Genomic DNA, 20518 nt, shown 5'->3' with positions numbered 1-20518 from the left:
AGTCTGACAAACAACCAAAAGGCAAAAGAAGACAAACTGAGCAAACACAAACAAGCAAGTAAACAAATAAATAAATAATGCCGAGAACATGAGTCGTTGAAAGTGAGTCAGTCCATAGGTTGTGGAATCAGTTCGGAGTTCAGGTGAGTGAAGTTATCCACGCCGGTTCAGCAGCCTGAAGGTTGAGGGGTGATAACTGTTGCTGAACCTGGTGGTGTGGGACTTGAGGTTCTCGTCCCTCCTGTCTGATGGCAGCAGCGGGCAGAGAGCACGGTCTGGGTGGTGGGATGACGAAAGCTGCCTTCTTGTGACATGTGCTCGATGGTGGGGAGAGCTTTGCCTGTGATGGACTGAGATGTGTCCATCATTTTTGTCTCGGCTCTTCCATTCTTGGGTATTGCCGTTTCAGGAGCAGGCCACGATACTCCAGTCTGCCAAGCAGTGTTGAGGCTGAACCAGAGTGCTGGGACTTGCAGCGTTAGTCCAGAGCAGTAATCTTGGGAACAGAATTCTGCACTAAATTAAAGAACATAGCAACTGACAATAGCAGTATACTTCAACCGTACACTAGTCCCCAAAGCGATGAATTTTGAATCAGCCTGAGTGTGTCTGTGAAGCCTTTGAACATTGCAGAAAAACATTGAAACCGGTGCCACGCTGTGCTGAATCCATCCCTTCCCAGAAAGCCCCAAGAGACGATAGATGCCGGAATGTGGAGCAACAAACACAATGCTGGAGGAACTCAGTCGACATCTTGGGTCGAGACCTGATATTCAATTCAAGATTCAGATTTAATGACCACACGTACATCGAAACAGACGTCAAAATGAGACCTAGTGAAGGATCTCCGCCCGAAACGTCGACTGTTTATTCATTTCCATCGATGCTGCCTGACCTGCTGAGATCCTCTGGCATTTTGTGTGTATTTGTTGGTCTGAACTTTCAGCATCTGCAGGATCTCCTCTGTCAGTGAAATGTGTGTCTTGTGTGAATAACCAACACAGTCAAGGATGTGCTGGGAGCATCCTGCAAGTTTTGCCACACATCCCCATGCCAAAATAATACCCAAAATATTCAGCAGAACACAACAGGCCGCAGTGAAAGAAGCCTCTTTCCTCCCTTGCAAACCCCAGGTCTTCTTCAGCCGCCAGTGAGTCAGACTGGCACTCACGGACACTGGGCCTTCGACTTCCCCAGCAGTCTTGCAAAGATTCACCAATGGGCCTCAACTGCCAGACTTCCAAATATCTCTTCAGCAACAACTCCAGGCAAATACTAGGCCTGGAGTGTTACCGAACACTGGGCCTCGAACTCCGGACTCCGGACTCCGGACCCCAAACCTTCAAGCCCAGGCATCGCCTGTCCATTCCCTCCTGAGCACATCCTGCAGTTTGATTATTTTTCTGTCCTAGATGTCGTTGAGCCAAATTGCATTTGGTGTCGGAGAGACAAGGGTCTGCAAGGGCTGATATCTGGAGAGAAAAAAGCAAACTGCGAACTGTCCATTTCTCTCCACAGAACCGTTGAGTTCAGAAACACACACAAAATGCTCAGGTCACACGACATCTGTGGAGGGAAATAAACTGTCGATATTTCAGGCCAAGACCCTTCATCAGACCAATGAAGGGTCCTGAAGAAGAGTTTCAGCCTGAAACTTCAACTGTTTATTCCTCTCTGTAGATGCTGCCTGACCTGCTGAGTTCCTCCAGCCTTTTGTGTGTGTTGCTCTGGATTTCCGGCAGCTGATACAGTGAATGCTTGCTTGCAACTGCGTTACAGGCATCAAAGTACAAACAACACACAGAACATCATTAAAAAAATACTCCAACTTCGCATGAAAGGCAAGCGTGAGTGCAAAAATAGAAATACTATCATCACACACAAAAGGCTAGAGGAACTCAGTGGGTCAGGCAGCATCTATGGAGGGGAATAAACAGTCAACTGTCGATATTTTGGGCCAAGACCCTCCATCAGGACTCATAAGGCATCACATAGAACAGTACAGGCTCTTCACCCAGATCCAGCTTATGAATAATTTAATAAAGTCATAATTAAATACAAGTCAATGAGTTATATAATTTACGAAATGTTTTAATTAATTAAGCATCCTTGGGAAAGCTGAAAGGGAAGGGAGGGAGGAAAGGAGAGTGGTGATAGGAAAGGGCATGGGTTAAAGGTGAAAGGTGAAATGTTTAAGGGGAACCTGAGGGGGAATTTCTTCACTCGGAGGTGGTGAGAGGGTGGAACGAGCTGCCAGTGGAGGTGGTGGATGTGGGTTTGACTGCAGCATTTAAGAGAAGTTTGGATAAGCACATGGACGGGAGGGGTTTGAAGGGCGACAGTCCGAATGGCCAATAGGCATGTTTCTGAGGGCAATGATCTAGAACATAGAACATTACATTACAGTACAGGCCCTTCAGCCCACAATGTTGTGCTGACCCTTTAACCTGCTCCAAGATCAGTCTAACCCTTCCCTCCCACAGAACCCTCCAGTTTTCTTCCATCCATGTGGCAATCTAAGAGTTTCTTAAATGTCCCGAAACATATCTGCCTCTACCAGCTTCCCCTGGCAGAGTGCTCCTTGGCAGAGTGGCACCACTCTCCTTATTAAATGAAACCACCCCCTGACATCCTTCAGGCACTTCCCTCCAATCACCTTAAAGTTTGTAATAGCCATTTCCAAACTCTTGCTGTCATCTTGTACACCTCCATCAGGCCACCCGAAATTGTGCAAGGCTCTAAGGAAAAGCCACTCAGTAAGCTGATGGCAGAAGGAAGAAGCTGCCAGAAGTAAATTCCTTGTATGCTTACAGGTACTTGGCGATTAAAGTCTGATTCTGATTCTTGTCTTTTCTCTTCCCAGTGCCCGTGGATCACGTGAAGGAATGGTTCTCCAGAACTTCCTCACAAAACAGTGTCCTTCATTTGTCGGTTGCAACTTGATCTCCTGGGCAAACAAGGAAAGAGGGAGTGACCGCTGTGTAGCAGCAGTGGGGGTCACCTCGAGCTTCCCGTTCCCTGCCGCTCTGATCCCTCATCCCAATCCCGATCTGACCTATTGGACTGTGGTCTCTTCCCCCGATAGAGTGGGAGCCCAACAAAAGGAAGGGATCCTCACAGCGGTACAGCACACAGATAGTCTGCATGGATGGTCCCAGGCCTGGCTGTGAACGCAGGAGGGTCGGACATGGGGCTAGAAACCCAATCCCATAAAAACCCAGGTCTGCCGTCGATGGGCAGCTGCTGGCGGCCCACGTCCCAGTGGGGTCAATGGGCTGAAGAAGAAGAATCTGTTTTTCTGCAAAATCTCGTCGATCCAGACCCAAACCCTAGCCCTCCAAACCCATCTCAGCTGAACTTCCCTCAAATGTTGCAATTCAACCACCAGCTGGGCACCTCCTGCAGTCCGACCAGCTGGGCACCTCCTACAGTCCGACCAGCTGGGCACCTCCTACAGTCCTGACCGCAGTCCGACCAGCTGGGCACCTCCTACAGTCCGACCAGCTGGGCACCTCCTACAGTCCGACCAGCTGGGCACCTCCTACAGTCCGACCAGCTGGGCACCTCCTGCAGTCCTGACCGCAGTCCGACCAGCTGGGCACCTCCTACAGTCCTGACCGCAGTCCGACCAGCTGGGCACCTCCTACAGTCCGACCAGCTGGGCACCTCCTACAGTCCTGACCGCAGTCCGACCAGCTGGGCACCTCCTGCAGTCCGACCAGCTGGGCACTTCCTACAGTCCGACCAGCTGGGCACCTCCTGCAGTCCTGACCGCAGTCCGACCAGCTGGGCACCTCCTGCAGTCCGACCAGCTGGGCACCTCCTACAGTCCTGACCGCAGTCTGACCAGCTGGGCACCTCCTACAGTCCGACCAGCTGGGCACCTCCTGCAGTCCGACCAGCTGGGCACCTCCTGCAGTCCTGACCGCAGTCCGACCAGCTGGGCACCTCCTGCAGTCCGACCAGCTGGGCACCTCCTACAGTCCGACCAGCTGGGCACCTCCTACAGTCCGACCAGCTGGGCACCTCCTACAGTCGGACCAGCTGGGCACCTTCTACAGTCCTGACCGCAGTCCGACCAGCTGGGCACCTCCTACAGTCCGACCAGCTGGGCACCTCCTACAGTCCTGACCACAGTCCGACCAGCTGGGCACCTCCTACAGTCCTGACCGCAGTCCGACCTGCTGGGCACCTCCTACAGTCCGACCAGCTGGGCACCTCCTACAGTCCTGACCACAGTCCGACCAGCTGGGCACCTCCTACAGTCCTGACTGCAGTCCGACCAGCTGGGCACCTCCTACAGTCCGACCAGCTGGGCACCTCCTACAGTCGGACCAGCTGGGCACCTCCTACAGCCCTGACCTCCCCCTACCACAGCTATTTCCTTTGTCATAGCTGTCCATCCCGTCCCTACCTTCTCTATAGATTGTTTCTCTGACCTTCCCAGTCCTGACAGATAGCCTTCAACATAAAACATTAACTCTGCTTCCCTGCCCATGGATGCCATTTGACCTGTATAAAGTTCTGGCAATTACTGTCTTTGTCTCAGACTTTGGACTGCAGTTTATTTTCAGAGGTTACTCTGTTTGCTGGGGTTGTGGCTCCATCTGGTGGACAATCCAGTCTCTGCCTCTCCACATTGGAAAATGTTCGGTGCAATCTCAGAGATCTTATTTCTTCAAACAGCATCACTTTTCACTGAATGTAGATTATTCCTAGTTGCGTTTAATGTATGCACGGGTGCAATGGAGATCTTACTTGCAACAGCATCACTGCCAAAGAGCGCAGCAATATTAGTAACTTATTTATAGAGCACTTTTCATACAGACAATGTCATTTAAAGTGATTTACAATGGGATAAATTGCAAAATAAAAATAAAGGACAAAAAGATGTTAGTTAAAAGGAAGGTTAAATAAATAGCTTTGAGCAGGATCATAAAGTGAAAATGATTCTGTGATGCACTCCAGTACTAGACAATTGAGAGACTTAAAAACAAGTCAGAGAACTTTAAAATAAGAAATGCTGGAACAGCAGCAGCTATCAGCAGTGGTGGTCAACTTCCTGCTGCACTCTGTAAGGAGTTTGTACGTTCTCTCTGTGACCGTGTGGGTTTCCTCCAGGTGCTCTGGTTTCCTCCCATATTCCAAAGTCGTACAGGTTAGGGCTAGTGAGTTGTAGGCTTGCTATGTTGGCGCCAGAAGCATGTCGACATTTGTGGGCTGCCCAGCCCAGTCCTCACTGATTTGATTTGACGCAAACAATGCATTTCACACTGTTTTGTTGCAGATGCAACAAATAAAGCTAATGTTTTTTTCTTTCTGAATGGTTGAAGAGAGGCAGTTGTCCTTGAACCTGGTGGGAACACAACCTCGACAGTAGGAAAGGCACAATAGCGATTGTACTGCCTGAGGTGCTTATGGACAGCTAACCTGACTAAAGCATTGCTGGCCAACTTTTATCAGTGTGTGGCAGAGAGCATACTGACATACGGAATGACAGTGTGGGACTCTAGCTGCAGCAAGGCTGATCACAAAGTACTCCAACATGTGATTAGGACAGCTCAGCACATCATTGAGACTCAATTACTGAACCTGGAGACAATCTACAGCTCTGGCACCTACAGCGCACTCGAAACATCATTAAAGACCCATCCCATCTCAGACACTGTCTGTTCAATCTCCTGCCATCTGGTCGGAGATACAGAAACAGCTTAGCCAAGATGTTAAGACTGAAAAACAGCTTCTTGCTGAGGGCCTTTGTGCAGCTGAATAATGCTACACTCTGGCTTGCCAACGGTCCTTAAGGTTTATGGACCATTGAAGTCACTTGTTGCATGTAAACATGGGAATTTTAAAAAAAATTTATGCCGTACTACGTGCATTTAAATATCCGTTTTACACAAACTGGAGTAGCAGCACAATCTCGTTGCCCTGATCAATGACAATAAAGTTCTTTTCTATTCCGTACTATTATTTTACAAATTGTATTTTCCTCTATTAGTTTGGTGTTTGTGAATAACAAAACTTTGGACCTCACTTAGTGCTGCTACATCATGGCTCCAGGACCCAGGTTTGATGTGTGCTTCCTCTTGCTATTCCAGTTACCCCCACCTCCTGACGACATTCTGACAGCTCAATGACCACCCTCAATGTAGCATAATGACAAAACAAATCAAGATGGTGTTAATGGGGATGTGTCGGAGAACACAGAGCATCACAGCACAGTGCAGGCCCATTGGCCCACGATGTTGTAAGATCAATCTGAGCCTCCCCTCCCACGTCACCCTCCAGTTTTCTATCACATGTATGTCCCTAATGAGTCTGCCTCTACCACCTCCGCTGGCAGGATGCCCCACATGCCCACCACTCTCTGTGTAAAAAAGCCTATCTCTGACATCTCCACCCCCCCCCCCCCATTCACTCTTCTGATCACCTCAGAATTACTCCTCCTTGTTTTAGCCACTTCCACCCTGGGAAAAAATCTCAGGCCATCGACTCGAGCTCTGCCTCTTATCACGTCATCCAGGCAGCATCCTGGTGAATCTCCCCTGCACCGTCTCTAATCCAGGCAGCATCCCGGTGAATTTCCTTTGCACTCTCTCTCTAATCCAGGCAGCATCCCGGTAAATCTCCTCTGCACCCTCTCTAATCCAGGCAGCATCCTGGTCAATCTCCTCTGCACTCTCTCTAATCCAGGCAGCATCCTGGTCAATCTCCTCTGCACCCTCTCTAATCCAGGCAGCATCCTGGTGAATCTCCTCTGCACCCTCTCTAATCCAGGCAGCATCCTGGTGAATCTCCTCTGCACTCTCTCTAATCCAGGCAGCATCCTGGTGAATCTCCTCTGCACCCTCTCTAATCCAGGCAGCATCCTGGTGAATCTCCTCTGCACCCTCTCTAATCCAGGCAGCATCCTGGTGAATCTCCTCTGCACCCTCTCTAATCCAGGCAGCATCCAGGTAAATCTCCTCTGCACCCTCTCTTATCCAGGCAGCATCCTGGTGAATCTCCTCTGCACCCTCTCTAATCCAGGCAGCATCCTGGTGAATCTCCTCTGCACCCTCTCTAATCCAGGCAGCATCCTGGTAAATTTCCTCTGCACTCTCTCTAATCCAGGCAGCATCCTGGTGAATCTCCTCTGCACCCTCTCTAATCCAGGCAGCATCCTGGTGAATCTCCTCTGCACCCTCTCTAATCCAGGCAGCATCCTGGTGAATCTCCTCTGCACCCTCTCTAATCCAGGCAGCATCCTGGTCAATCTCCTCTGCACTCTCTCTAATCCAGGCAGCATCCTGGTAAATCTCCTCTGCACCCTCTCTAATCCAGACAGCATCCTGGTGAATCTCCTCTGCACCCTCTCTAATCCAGGCAGCATCCTGGTGAATCTCCTCTGCACCCTCTCTAATCCAGGCAGCATCCTGGTAAATCTCCTCTGCACCCTCTCCAAAGCTCCCACAATAGCAAGATAAGGAGATCAGGGAATAGGACTAATGGGATTGCTCTCCCAAAGTCAGCATTCCCCAAATGGGCCAAATGGCCTCCTCTCCATTATGATAAATAAAGGATGTGATGAGATACTGGCACAGGACACCAAATTCAGAATCAGTGTGTTGTGAAATGTGTTAATCTGAGGCAGCAGTAGAATACAATACATCATATTTAAAACTATAAATCACTAATTGAAGTATATATTTAAAGGTGCCAAAGAGAGTTAAAAAGAAAATAGTGAGATACTGTTCGTGGGTTTATTGACCATTCAGAAGTCTGATGCTGTTCCAAAAGCACTGTGTGTGTGTTCAGGCTCCTGTCCCACCTCGCTGATGGTAGCAGTGAGAAGAGGGCATGTCCTGGGTGATGGGGTCCTTCATGATGGACGCTGCCTTGTTGAGGCATCCCTGTTTGAAGCTGTCCTGGATGCTGGGGAGGCCAGTGCCCGTGATGGATCTGGCTGAGTTTGGAATTGAGATCTTAAGCAGAACCAGTCTCTCGAGTTACAGAGCACACCGTTTCAGTTTTTATGTATGCATTGCCTGTCTGATCCAATTTGATGAATACATTTCTTATTGAAGTTTCACTGTGGCTTTGATCAGGGACCAGACTTCAGCTTTATTACTTCTGCCTTCTCAACTTCTTGCCAATTCCTGTCCATAGTCATATCACTCTCAAAGGTTAGGAAGAGAGTTTGTAATTGTGCTTCTGCTTCAGGGACTCTACAACTCATGGTCTCAGTATTTACATGCATTGGTCACTTTACTGACTTATCTCCTGTACCTAATAAAGTGGCCACTGAGTGTATGTTCGAGGTCTTCTGCTGCTGTAGCCCATCCACTTCGAGATTCAACATGTTGTGTTCAGAGACGCTCTTCTGCACATCACTGTTGTAACGTGTGGTTATTTGTGTTACTGTCACCTTCCTGTCAGCTTGAACCAGTCTGGCCATTCTCCTCTCACCTCTCTCATTAACAAGGTGTTCTCACTCACAGAACTGCCCTCAATGGATTTTTTGATTTGTGTTTGTGCACCATTCTCTGTAAACTCTAGAGACTGCTGTGCATGAAAATCCCAGGAGATCAGCAGTTTCTGAGATACTCAAACCACCCCATCTGGCACCAACAAGCATTCGATGGTCAAAGTCACTTTGATCATATTTCTTCCCCACTCTGATGTTTGGTCTGAACAACAACTGAACCTTTTCACAGCACATATCGTTATGATCCAGCACGTACCGTCACAAAGTAATATTAGCACACACATATGTCCTGAAGACTGGCAGATTGACATAAAGTGTGAGGTGCATGTTTACAGAAGACAGTATAATGTTATTAGCACTATTATTATTTATACTCAGTGCCCACTTTATTAGGCACACCTGCACACCAGCTTGTTAATGCAAATATCTAATCAGACAATCATGTGGCAGCAATTCAAAAGCATGCAGAGACGGTCAAGAGATTCAGTTGTTGTTCAGACCGAACATCAGAACGGGGATGAAATGTGATCTGAGTGACTTTGACCGCGGAGTGACTGTTGGTGCCAGATGGGGTGGTCTGAGTATTTCAGGGATTTTCACACACAGCAGTCTCTAGAGCAGGCTTTCCCAAGCTTTTTTTTATGCCACAGACGAATACCATTAAGTAAGGGAACCGTGGACATCAGGTTGTGAACCATTGCTCTGGAGTTGACAGAAAATGGTGAGGAAAACATCCAGTGAGCGGCAGCTCTTTGGGCAAATACACCTGGTCAATGGGAGAGGTCAGAGGAGAATGGCCAGACTGGTTCAAGCTGACAGGAAGGTGACAGTAACTCAGATAACCACACGTTACAACAGCAGTGTGCAGAAGAGCATCTCTGAACTCACAACAAGTCTAACCCTGATGTGGATGGGATACAGCAACAATGACCATGGACATATGCTCAGTGGCCACCTCATTAGGTACAGGAGTTACCTAATAAAGTAGCCCTGAGTGTGTCACTGATAGAAGACCCGATTCTGATGCTGTGTTTTTACCTCCCAAATTGTCCCAAACTATTGCACTTTACAAACTTAGAAAAATCTAAAGTGAAAAGCTACACTTTCTGGTGACTGTGTCATTCAAGGCCACTTGAGTCCCCGAAGCAAATAGCATCTAATAATTTAAACATCACTTCAGAGTTTTGAAGCAGGTTGGCAACTGAAGATGACTGAATGAAATTCAGAATGCATAATCTGTAGCAAGCCTGCTGTCATATCTTCACAGGTTTGCAGGAGAAATTAAATATTTAATTTTACCTGAAGACATCTAATATAAAATTAGAATAACTTGCAATTCTAAGATGCAAGTTACTCTGTCGATTTTTATTTTAATTTGTTTAATATGATTGTCAATAATAAGCAAGGTTCTGCCAATAATTGAGGAAACCAATTAGAGTCAACCTTTCAATTGATGGATTGTTGCTCAGTTTGTCAGATCCTCAGTTACTCTTGTGGGAAGTGAAAGCTACAAGTAAAAGATGGAACTTGGCGATTCTGCAGACGCTGGACATCCAGAGCAACGACGAACACAAAATGCTGGAGGTCAGGCGGCAATTGTGGAAATTACTAATGAGTTGACATTTTGGACCGAGACCCTTCTCCACAGCAAGCAGTAAAGGGTCTTGTCCTGAATCGTCAACTTTTAAATCCCCTCCATAAATGTTGCCTGACTTGTTGAGTTCCTCCAGTATTTTGTGTGTGTTGCCTCAGATGGAACTTCTCATCATTAAGGACCCCCGTCACCCAGGACATGTCCTCTTCTTAAGAACATCAGTGAGGGAGTACAAGAGCTTGAAGACCCACATTCAATGCTTTAGGAACAGCATCTTCCCCCCATCATCAGATAGCAAAGCATCAAAAAGAGTTCAAAGGTTTATTTATTACCAAAGTGTACAACTCTGAAATTTTTCTTATCCAGAGAGCAACGAAATCAAGAAAGAACAAGAGTATGATCATCACCCCCTCCCCAATCCCTCCTCCCTGCATGAAAACAAACAAAAAAACAGGACAGGCTCATCCCCCTCCCACACAAACAAAAAAATGACAACAGGTGAAAAACACAGAATATAAAAAACTATAAGACTGAAAAAAAAGTCTATAGTCCAAGACCATATCAAAAATGTAGAAAACCTGGATAACATTCTCTGGGCCCAATGGCAGGCCTTTCCCTCTCCGTAGCAGAGTGATCCCACCAGTGATCAAAAGGCAGTCTACCCTCTCTGTAGCAGAGCGATCCCACCAGTGATCAAAAGGCAGTCTCCTCTCTCCGTAACAGAGTGATCCCACCAGTGATCAAAAGGCAGTCTCCCCCTCTGATAACAGAGTGATCCCACCAGTGATCAAAAGGCAGTCTCCCCTCTCCGTAGCAGAGCGATCCCACCAGTGATCAAAAGGCAGTCTCCCCTCTCTGACAGCAGAGCGATCCCACCAGTGATCAAAAGGCAGTCTCCCCCTCTGATAACAGAGTGATCCCACCAGTGATCAAAAGGCAGTCTCCCCTCTCCATAGCAGAGCGATCCCACCAGTGATCAAAAGGCAGTCTCCCCTCTCCGGAGCAGAGTGATCCCACCAGTAATCAAAAGGTAGTCTCCCCTCTCCGTAGCAGAGTGATCCCACCAGTGATCAAAAGGCAGTCTCCCCCTCTGATAACAGAGTGATCCCACCAGTGATCAAAAGGCAGTCTCCTCTCTCCGTAGCAGAGTGATCCCACCAGTGATCAAAAGGCAGTCTCCCCTCTCTGACAGCAGAGCGATCCCACCAGTGATCAAAAGGCAGTCTCCCCTCTCCGGAGCAGAGCGATCCCACCAGTGATCAAAAGGCAGTCTCCCCTCTCTGACAGCAGAGCGATCCCACCAGTGATCAAAAGGCAGTCTCCCCTCTCCGGAGCAGAGTGATCCCACCAGTAATCAAAAGGTAGTCTCCCCTCTCCGTAGCAGAGTGATCCCACCAGTGATCAAAAGGCAGTCTCCCCCTCTGATAACAGAGTGATCCCACCAGTGATCAAAAGGCAGTCTCCACTCTCCGTAGCAGAGTGATCCCACCAGTGATCAAAAGGCAGTCTCCCCTCTCTGTAGCAGAGTGATCCCACCAGTGATCAAAAGGCAGTCTCCCCTCTCTGACAGCAGAGCGATCCCACCAGTGATCAAAAGGCAGTCTCCCCTCTCTGATAACAGAGTGATCCCACCAGTGATCAAAAGGCAGTCTCCCCTCTCCATAGCAGAGCGATCCCACCAGTGATCAAAAGGCAGTCTCCCCTCTCCGTAGCAGAGTGATCCTACCAGTGATCAAAAGGCAGTCTCCCCTATCTGATAACAGAGTGATCCCACCAGTGATCAAAAGGCAGTCTCCCCTCTCCGTAGCAGAGTGATCTCACCAGTGATCAAAAGGCAGTCTCCCCTCTCTGATAACAGAGTGATCCCACCAGTGATCAAAAGGCAGTCTCCCCTCTCTGATAACAGAGTGATCCCACCAGTGATCAAAAGGCAGTCTCCCCTCTCTGATAACAGAGTGATCCCACCAGTGATCAAAAGGCAGTCTCCCCTCTCTGATAACAGAGTGATCCCACCAGTGATCAAAAGGCAGTCTCCCCTCTCTGATAACAGAGTGATCCCACCAGTGATCAAAAGGCAGTCTCCCCTCTCTGATAACAGAGTGATCCCACCAGTGATCAAAAGGCAGTCTCCCCTCTCCGTAGCAGAGTGATCCTACCAGTGATCAAAAGGCAGTCTCCCCTCTCTGATAACAGAGTGATCCTACCAGTGATCAAAAGGCAGTCTCCCCTCTCCGTAGCAGAGTGATCCTACCAGTGATCAAAAGGCAGTCTCCCCTCTCTGATAACAGAGTGATCCTACCAGTGATCAAAAGGCAGTCTCCCCTCTCTGATAACAGAGTGATCCTACCAGTGATCAAAAGGCAGTCTCCCCTCTCTGTAACAGAGTGATCCCACCAGTGATCAAAAGGCAGTCTCCCCTCTCTGTAGCAGAGTGATCCCACCAGTGATCAAAAGGCAGTTCCCCTCTCTGTCACAGTGATCCCACCAGTGATCAAAAGGCAGTCTCTCCCCTCCGTAGCAGAGTGATCGCACCAGTGATCAAAAGGCAGTCTCCCCTCTCTGTAGCAGAGTGATCCCACCGGCGATCAGAAGACAGGCAGTCAGTGATCACCTTCCATATTTGCCTCAATGTTTAATCTCCCGCCTCGCTTTAATCGAGGAGTCAAACGTTGGCTTGGCCCTCACAGCTGTCCTGCAGCCTTCTCGCAATGGGGTTCACACACGCTGCTTCTGCCTCCCAGAATCCTCCCAGAGATTGCAGAGCCCTAAAACACCCGAACGATCTCCAATCTGCAAGTCACCAGCTCCAACAGTTCCAGAATCACAATCAAGATGAGAAACAAAAGTAAAACTCACAAGAGAAGTGAAGTATATGGTTTCATGATCAATCTAGGAGATGTTGACCGAAGGAGCGCGGTACACAGGCACCATCCTGACCTGAAGTCTGTCCTGGAAGGTGCCTGATTGGTCCTTGAACCCATAAACACCACCTCAGAATTTGGCTCTCTTTTGGCACTACGTTATATTTTGATATCTATTACTTATTGTAACGTACACTATTGTGTTTTGTTTTCTGTGAGGTACTGAGCTGTGTCCAGAACTTGCTGCCGTTTCCTAGAATCACCTTCGGAAAAGCCGTGATGCAGCCAGGTAGAACGCATCAGTAAAAATCGGTGAGGGTGAGTGGGGACATGACAAGTTTCTTTTTCTGAAATTACTCTTGGCCAGTCACGGAAACCAGCCTCCCCTCCATGAACTCTGCCTACACTTCTCACTGCCTCAGTAATGCAGCCAGCAGAATCAAAGCCCCTTCTTACCCCAGTCATTGCCTCTCCTCACCGGGCAGAAGGTTCCACGTCCCACCAGGCTCAGGGACAGATTCTGTCCCACTGTTACCAGACTGCTGACCGGACCACTTGTACAATAACATAGCCTCCTAGTACGACAAGATGGACTCCTGACCTCACAATTATGATCTTGCCCTGTACTTTCTCAGTAGCTGTTACACTTCATTTTGCACTTTGATCTTGTTTTACCCTGTTCTGCCTCCCTGCACTGTGTAATGATCTGATCTGTATGAACAGTTTGCAAGACAAGTTTTCCGGTTTAGCTCAGTACATGTGACAATAATAAACCAATTCTAATGCAATTACTGTTCAAGTTCAAGTCCATTGTCATTCAACCATACACACGTACACAGCCAAATGAAACAACGTCCCTCAGGGAGCAAGGCGTAAAACGCAGTACGTACATCCCACACAGCACAGGCAACAATCTGAACAGCTAATAAAACATATTCGGTAATTGTACAATTTGGCATAAAGTGCATGCTCGACATACAGTTAAATATACACCAGTATAATGTTACTGATAGTGTTATAGATTACGTACAGTGAGGCTCAGAACTGTTGTCTAACATACATCCTCTGGAAGAGATGCACAGACCAACTGACAGGAAATAGAATAATTACAAAGGAATAACAATACAACTCTCAACCCCCATTGTCATTTAGGGAAGATGGTGATGTTTTGGGGTTTGTGTTGCGTGTGTTCGTGAATTCCGGTTACGTTTTTTTGCTGTTTTTGAGCAGTCTGGTGAAGATTGGCTCTGGTTGCAGCCTGCAGTGGCCTAGCAGCACAGCGCTGAACAGAACCGAACCAAACACTACTGATTGATACTCTTTTTGCTCTTTGCACTGTTGGATGTTTTGTTTGGGTGTTTGAAGTTTCCTTGAGGGGTTTCCATGGCGTTTCTTTGTTTTGAGGTTCCCTACGGGAGGGAGAATCTCAGAGTTGTATCAGTATACATACTTTAATAACAACTGTACCTTGAATCTTTGAACTTCACTTAAATGCATTTATGTCATTCTACTTCCTGCTGAGACAAAGTTATGAAACCAGAAACTGGAAGAACAGAGCAGGTCAGGCAGCATCTGTGGAAGTGTTTCAGACTGAGACCCTTGCTCAGGGCTGAAAGGGAAGGAGGAAGATGCCAGAGGAGGGGAAGGAGGGTACCTAGAAGCCAGGTGGGTGGGAGAGGTAAAGGGACGGAGAGGAAGGAATCTGATAGGAGAGGAGAGTGGGCCATTGGAGAAATGGAAGTGGGAGGCACCAGGGGGAGGTGATAGGCAGGGGAAGAGAGGCAAGAGGCCAGAGTGTGGAATAGAAGAGGGGAGGGGGAGGGAAAACCTGTTTTTACCAGAGGGAGAAATTGTTATTCATACTACCAGGTTGGAGGCTACCCAGACAGGACAGAAGGTGTTGAACCTCCACCCTGAGAGTGGCCTCATCGTGGCACAAGTGGAGGCCCAGAAATGACATGTCAGAACAGGAATGGGAATCAGAATTAAAAGGTTTGCCCACTGGGGAGTCCTGTTTTTGGTGGATGGAGTGGAGGTCTATGAAGGGAAATGTACTATTGATGCTTCAGTTCAAGGCCCATTACCAGACCCCAATGACGGGCCACAGCCAGAAATATCGAATGTTTATTTCTCTCCACAGATGCTACCTGACCTGCTGAGCTCCTCCAGCATTTTGTGTGTGTTGCTTGGATTTCCAGCATCTGCAGAATGTCTGGTATCTCTCGCTTTCAATCATGGCCACCAGTAGGTGGCAGCGTTTCCCACAGATTGATTGTGCAAACGCGACCTCTCCTGAGCAGAACCCAGACAGACTCCCATTCAGATTTATTTATCACATGCACATCAAAATATTCAGTGAAACGTGTCTTATGTGTCAACAACCAAAACAACGTGCTGAGGGCAGCCCACAAGTGTTGCCACACATTCCTGCATCAACATAGCACGTCCACCGTAAACACAAGCTTAAAAAAAACAAGATAACAGCAGCAAAAACAAGTCCCTTTCCCACCCTTTCTCACCTCCTCACACACACAATCCACCTTTGGGCCTCCAGTCCTTGGCACCAGACTCCCGGACATCAGGTCTCAAACTTCGGACTTTGCCCACCATTGCATATCGCCGTGGGGACTCATCAATCACCTTTGACCTTCTCTGTTGTTCTGCTGACATGCTGCGTGGGCATGCGTGGTGACGTTGGGGGGCTGCCCCCAGCTCATTTCACCATATGTTTCAGTGCGCAGGTGATAACTAAATTAATCTGAATCTGAATCTGAGAATGAGGCCTTGACAGGAAGAATACAAATGCTTGCTTAACACAATTTTTCAGGTGTAAACCACCCTGAAACTTTAAAGTTCGGGCACTGGCCTTACCGGGGCGATGGAGCCCAAGCTTGAGTGCGAGGAATGACCAGAGGTCTGGACGATTTAAAGCTGGGCCAGATTGAAATGGTTGTGGTGTCGGGGTCAGAGGTGAGAGACGGGCCGGTTCAGCTGGCTCCTTCGCGGAGTTTGCTTGACCCTGTGCTGGACTGAAGCCTTCTGTATTGGCTTCTGCATCAGCTGCAGTGAAGTCTGGCGTTGTGAGCTTCAGTTCTGAACGCAAGTTGCTTGCTTTATTATTTGCATGATCTGTTTTTCGTCTCTCTGCTCACTGGGTGTTCGATGGTCTTTTGTTTTTAATGGTTTCTGTTGGCATTCTTTGTAAGGAGAAGAATCTTGATGTTTATAAAGTATACATACTTTGATAATGAATGTACTTTGACATTTTAGAGCCATGGAGCACTGCAGCACAGAAACAATCCCTTTGACCCATCTAGTCCATGTCAACCCAACCTTCTGTCTAGTCCAGGGGTCAGCAACCTTTACCACTGAAAGAGCCACTTGGACCCGTTTCCCACAGAAAAGAAAACACTGGGAGCCGCAAAACCCATTTGACATTTAAAATGAAATAACACTGCATACAACGTTTTTTTGCCTTTATGCTATGTATAAACAAACTATAATGTGTTGCATTTATGAAATTGATGAACTCCTGCAGAGAAAACGAAATTACATTTCTGCATGCAACAAAAACATTTTGAACTCCGAAAAAAAGACGTTGGGTTGAAGGTTACTTTTAAGTAAAATACTCAACGTCTATTTGAGTCCTTCTTGTATTTATGAAAAACGCCAAACTTAAATTTGCCGCCAGCAGCAAACCAAAAATAACATCAGCCAGCTGTCAGCCTGAAAAATAAAAGGACTATTTCACTGAACAATGAAAAAATATGAATATACATAAAATAATAGGCAATTAAAATATTTATCATACTTGGTTAATGGGATTTCTGCTCCTTGACCTCAGCGCACAGCGTCTGCACATCAGGGCTGTATGACGTGACCTTCATCTTTACACAGGATCGCAAGCTGTCATCTGTGAGGCGTGCACGATGTTTGTTTTTAATAAAGTTCATGTTGGAGAACACCTGCTCACATACATATGTGGATCCAAAGATCGACAGGACTCCAAGCGCATACTTTTTCATGTTTACATAAATGTCGGGCATAGCATTCCATGTTTCGAACACAAGTTTGTCCGGTTTTGGAAGGTTTTCAATATCACTCCATTTGTGATTCTGAGCAAGAACGGCCTTCTGACGGGCAACATCTTCAAGGTCTGCTGTCAAGCGTCTAAACTTGGACACCCATATGTCTTTGTCGGCTATGTCGGCCAGTTCCATCTCAAGATCAGGTTGACTCACACCTGCCAATGCAGTCGTATTCAGTAGGGAAGGATCGATGCTTAAGGGAGTGACCGGGAAGGATAATGTGTTTTTTTCCTCTCTGAACTCACAGAAGCGTTTCCCAAACGATGTTTGCATTGCGATGATTGCAGAATGTAAATACTCCGAAATTATCATGTCGTGACCTTGTTTGAACTCTCTCAAATTGGGGAAGTGAGACAAAGTGCCTTTCTGTAAATCTCTGGCAAGCACTGTCAACTTGCGCTCGAATGCCAAAACATCCTCCAACATGTGCAGGGCTGTGCGTCCTTTCCCCTGAAGAGCTGTGTTCAGCGTGTTCAGGTGCGCTGTCATGTCTACCATGAAGTGTAGCTTTTCCAGCCACTCTGGCTGTTCCAGCTCAGGAAAGGTGAGCCCTTTGCTGCCCAGGAAAGTTTTCACTTCTTCCAGACACGCGACAAAGCGTTTCAGCACCTCCCCTTTGGACAGCCACCGGACTTTGTTGTGCAGCAGGAGATCAGAATATGCGCTTTCCATCTCGTCCAGTAACAAACGGAATTGACGGTGATTTAAACTTTTTGCCATTATTTTATTGACAATCTGAATGACAACATCCATTACTTCTGTGCATTCCGGAGGAAATGTTTGAGCGCACAGTGCCTCTTGGTGCAAGATGCAGTGAAAAGTCTGCAGCTTTCTGTCCAGCGACTTCTGCAGTAAAGCCACAAATCCCTTGTGCGTTCCCGTCATATTCGGAGCCCCATCAGTAGCTACTGACACCAGATGGGTGGTCTTTATTCCTTTGGCTCTTAAACAATTCAAGACAGCCTCACAGATGTCCTCCCCCCGTGTTTGGTCTTTTAGAGGTATCAACTCAATCAGTTCTTCCTGTGGCCCGGCAGAGTTTACATACCGGCAGAACAACGCTATTTGTTCAATATCACCTTTGTCTTTAGACTCGTCACAGGCAATCGAGTAGGCCACAGCTGAATTGATGTCTTTAATTTGCTGTCTTGTGATGTCTTCTGCCATTTTTATGGTTCTGTCTTTGACAGTCTTTGCAGAGAGGGGCATATCCCTGATTTTCTGCACAATTTCACTCTTGTTTTTAAAGTCCGTGAATAGATGTTCTGAAATCTTAATGAAAGATTCTTTTATATATTCACCATCTGTAAACTGCTTCCCGTGCCTGACTATTTCCTGAGCGGCAATATAACTGGCGTATGTCGTTGATTTTCCAGACTTCATCCATTTCTGGAAATGATTTTTGCTCAGATCAACCTTCCGCATCAGTTCCGAAACGGCTTTTTTTCTCTCATCTCCATCCGGATATTTTTGAGCAAAGGCTGCGTGTTTACTCTGGAAATGCCTTGCGACATTTGACTTTTTGTTGTTTGCTAGTTTCTCATTGCATATTAAACATACCGGTAAACCAGTCTCATCAACAGTGAAAGCAAATGAATCTGTCCACGTATCATTAAACGTTCTGTTTTCTTCAGTCACTTTTCTTTTTTTAGAATTCTCCATAGTTGGCTTACCTTGGATCGAAAAATTAAAGAAATCGCGCACTGGCGGGTGTCAGGTATTGGCAGTGGTGACGTATATTAATAGCGATAAAAACACGTTGTAGCGGTGTGCTCACGCAGTCAGTAAACTGCAGTCGAATAACTTTATTCGAACTAAACAGCCTTGCTTTTAAGCCTCCCTCAACCCAGCCCCCATGGACGCAGATGCTGCAAAAGACGCGTACTCACAAACCCCCGTAGGCTATCTCCCTTAGCCGGAATGCTGGCTAATTGTGAGCCGTTTCGGATGTGCCAGGAAATGTGTCGCCACACTTAGATTGTACAAGATCACCATAATCTTCAAATTTAGAATTACATTTCAAAAGCTAACAAACTAACATAAAATACATTTTAATTAAATACTGACCAATTATTTCCCAAAGCCACAGGGAGCCGCAGCACAGAGGTGAAAGAGCCACAAATGGCTCGGGAGCCGCAGGTTGCCGACCCCCGGTCTAGTCCCATCGACCTGCACCCAGACCACAGCTCTCCATACTCCTCCCATCCATGTACCTATCCAAATTTCTCCTAAGTGTTACAATCAAACCCACATTCTCCACTTGTGATGGCAGCTCCTTCCACACTCACCACCCTCTGAGTGAAGAAGTTCCCCCTCGTCTTCCCTTTGAACATTTCACCTTTCACCCTTAACCCATGACCTCTAGTTCTAGTCTCTCCCAAACTCAGTACAAAAGACCTTCATTTGCCCTGTCCAACCCCTCTTAATTTTGTATACCTTTATCCCCTCACTTTCCTATACTCTGAGGAATCAAGTCCTAACCTATTCAACCTTTCCCTACAACTTAGGTCCTCAAGTCTTGGCAACATCCTTGTAAATTTTCTCTGCGCTCTTTCAATCTTATTGATATCTTTCCTCTACTTTGTGTAATTTTTCTTTGCAGGGATCCAATCTGCTTTATCACATTGCATACAGGTGAAATCCAGTTCCTGACATGGGCAGCACAGTAGCGTAGTGGCTAGCACAACAGTACCACCATACTGGGTTCAATTCCCGTCACTGTCTGTACGTTCTCCCCTTGACTTCATGGGTTTCCTCCCACAGTCCAAGGATGTACTGCTTGATAGGTTATTAGGTCACTTTAACTTGTCCCTTGGTTAGGCTAGGGTTAAATCAGGGGCTTGCTGAGCATCACGGCTCGAAGGGCCAAAGGGGTCTATTCTGCGTTGTGTTCCAATAAATACATTTTAAAAAACAAGTTAGCCTCAGAGGGGCAGAATGGCCTGGCCTATGCTCAGGCCAAGAGAATGTTAAGCTAAGTGTTAGTGGAAATGTTTGCAATTGTCTGGTTCTCAACAATTAGACCTTTTGCAATATTAAAACACGCTGGGGTTTCTTCAGTCCCTGAAGGATGTTAATTGTAAGAAACTTACTAACAGCAGCACTCCAGAAAATCGGGAGATGGAAAAAGGAAAGAAGCAGAAGAATTAATGAGCTAGATAAAATCTGGAAGAGAAGAGGTAGAAAAAGATCCTGTGAGAATAGGGCAGGAGTGGTGGAAGTCGAGGAGAGGGCAAGAATGAGGAGAGTGCGAGAGATCCACAAAGCACAGCAGAGACGAGGAAAGCGAAGATCAACCCAAAAGGAAGAGATAGAAAAACAATAGGACACAGGAGCAGAACTGGGACATTCGGCCCATCGAGTCTGCTCCACCATTCCATCATGGCTGATTTATTTTCCTCTCAATCCCTGTCTTCCGTCTTCTCCCTGTAACCTTTGACACCCTGACTAATCAAGAACCTGTCATCCTCCACTTTAAAAATACTCAATGGCTTGGCCTCCACAG

The 20518-nt window shown here is 47.1% G+C and overlaps 1 protein-coding gene across 1 annotated transcript in view; it reads right to left on the bottom strand.

Moving 5' to 3' along the window:
• ubxn10 (UBX domain protein 10) overlaps positions 1-20518 on the bottom strand; it is a 46458-nt gene that overhangs the window by 21954 nt on the left and 3986 nt on the right. The window lies entirely within an intron of this gene.

This window comes from Hypanus sabinus, chromosome 27 (assembly GCF_030144855.1).
Source record: "Hypanus sabinus isolate sHypSab1 chromosome 27, sHypSab1.hap1, whole genome shotgun sequence".
Classification (NCBI taxonomy): Eukaryota; Metazoa; Chordata; class Chondrichthyes; order Myliobatiformes; family Dasyatidae; genus Hypanus; species Hypanus sabinus.
The sequence above is the reverse complement of the archived record's forward strand: the minus strand, read 5'-3'. Positions and strand labels throughout refer to the sequence as shown.